This window comes from Crinia signifera, chromosome 11, assembly GCF_055691185.1.
Source record: "Crinia signifera chromosome 11, ASM5569118v1, whole genome shotgun sequence".
NCBI lineage: Eukaryota > Metazoa > Chordata > Amphibia > Anura > Myobatrachidae > Crinia > Crinia signifera.
The window spans coordinates 91,090,214-91,092,659 of NC_139227.1; positions in this window are offsets into that span (position 1 = coordinate 91,090,214).

The following is a 2,446-nucleotide window of genomic DNA, read 5'->3' on the forward strand; positions in this document are numbered from 1 at the left end:
GTTTTTATTATTTATATACATTTGGTCTATCTATAACACTTTAACTGACCCGGCATATACTGGGTCACCTAAGTGTCCATTTCCGTGCTTTGCTCCGCCCCTCTGGAAACCCCCTTCTGAAAATCCTGCGTTTGCCACTGGTATAGATGATAGACAATGTCTTTAGGTCAGGCATGTCCAAACTATGGCCCTCCAGCTGTTGTGAAACTACAAGTCCCATCATGCCTTGCCACAGTTTTTCTATTATGGAATGCTAAAACTATGGCAAGGCATGCTGGTATGTGTAGTTTCACAACAGCTGGAGGGCCTACCTTTGAGAAAGTTGTCAGAGCGCAACGAAACGCGTCAGGTTAACCCTTGTCTGGACTTTGGATACTACACTCACCCCCCTTGAACCAGCTACCACTTTGCTTCCCCATGGACTCACCATCTTTCATGCCTGCACCCCCAAACTGGATGTACAAATCGGGTAACCAAATACCTGCTAATTTCTGGAGCCCTCTATCCGTGAAGTGAGGTATATACATCTTGCCCACCAATGGAAATAGAGATCAAGGCCTCCAGCAGGAACAACTGGACACCCACAAGTACAAGCTGAATCTGGAATCCCTCCACTAATCCACAGCCCCCACCTTCCCCCCACCCCCCCACCCCTCCTCAAAGCGGGGACTACAAACTTCGATAAGAAGGTAGCATCATCTTGGAACAAGCGGGACTCACTTAAGTATCCAATATTATTAACTTTCAATTATTGATTAATTAATTAATTGAATTAAGTGGTATACTGTATGCCTTATTACATCTCTCATAAGTGCAATTTAATTATGTTTTAAGCATAAATTTATGTGCATCTATATTGATTATGTTTTTAATTGACGTGATAATTAAATGAATTTTTATTTTGTGATACCCAGTTGATCAAATTTATTACTATTTTAAATAACATTTTTCAACTATAAGTGTAACAAATTGCCACAGCATTTATATTAATTTTTTGGCGCTCCACACACACTCTTGTCTTTTCCCCGGAGGGCCACAATTTGGCTGCTCTAGGTTGACCACTAATGGTTGACAGTTATTAGGTCGACCCGAAGAATAGTCGACATGGATGACATACGTTTTTCAAGTTTTTAGGTGTCTATGTCAAAATGGACACAGTATAAGTGTACGGTGTCCTCTCGCATGGCTGGCTGTGCTCGCCGTGCTTCAGGAACCCGTTGTCTACGTATTAAATCTCTTATTGCATTTTTTACTTTAATTCCACTTTGTGCTAAGTTATGTTTATCGGTTGTACCCCTGGATGTTTATATCCAATAAATGCTTGTCAAACCTCAAAGTAAATTGGGTGTCTGAAAGTTCATTATATTTCCCCCAATATATTTGTACATGTAAAGCATATCTCCCCAGGGTTGCCGACTTTTACAGTCTCCTCTCCGGGAGAACCAGGGAGAGGAGACTGTCAGCATCACTTCTGGGGGGCGGGGCCTGATGGAGACATCATCAGTGCCTGCTCCCAGTAATGCAAATCTCGCAATATGCGGGTCTCCGATGAGGGGCATGGCTAAATATGCACAAAAAGCTGTGAATCGCTGCAATTTAAAGCTTCTGCCACCAGGTACATAAGGGGGGGAAGGGGTTGCCCACCTTTCCGGGGGGCCGGGATCCTCCCGGCCATTCTTGGAGGGTTGACAACCCTGATCTTCCAGTATAAGTCTCTTTGCCAGCGTAAACATTACTAATTTGGCTAGTCTGTCCTCATAGCTCAATGACTCCTACCCTTTCAATAGCTTGGGTGCCCTTCTCTGGACTTTTTCCAGTTCTATAATGTTCTTCATAAGAGGAGCCCAGAATTGTACTTCAAATTCTAGATGAGGTCTAACCAGTGCCTTGTACTGTGGCATAATTATTAAGTCTTGTATCTTATTAGCTGCTACATGATACTGAGCACTGCAACCCTGCATCCATGCCTAACCTCCCTTTACATCAGGGATGGGGAACCGCCGGCCCTCCTGCTGTTGTTGAGCTGTGCCTCCCAGAATGCCCTGTACAGTTTTAGCATGGCCAAATATCAAAGCTGTAGCAGGGCATGCTGGAATGTGTAGTTCAACAACAGCTGGAGGGCCGACGGTTCCCCATCCTTGCTTTACATTGTGAGCAGAGCCTTCCTACCTCTGACTTATTACCTAGTTTTGTTTTTCCACTGTTACTTCCAATTGTTTTGTTTTATGTTGTCACTGTTTCCAATTGTAAAACGCGACCGCATTTGCTGCTTTATATTTAAAAAAAAAATAAAGCAATAAATAAATAATAGACAATGCAACACTACAAGAAGTGATGGTTGCATATTGTGCAACTCACAGTATGACATTATACTGTGGAATGCAGTTATTCCCACTTCCACTTCCCCCACACCGTATTTTCCAAATACAGAAACACACGTTCCAGC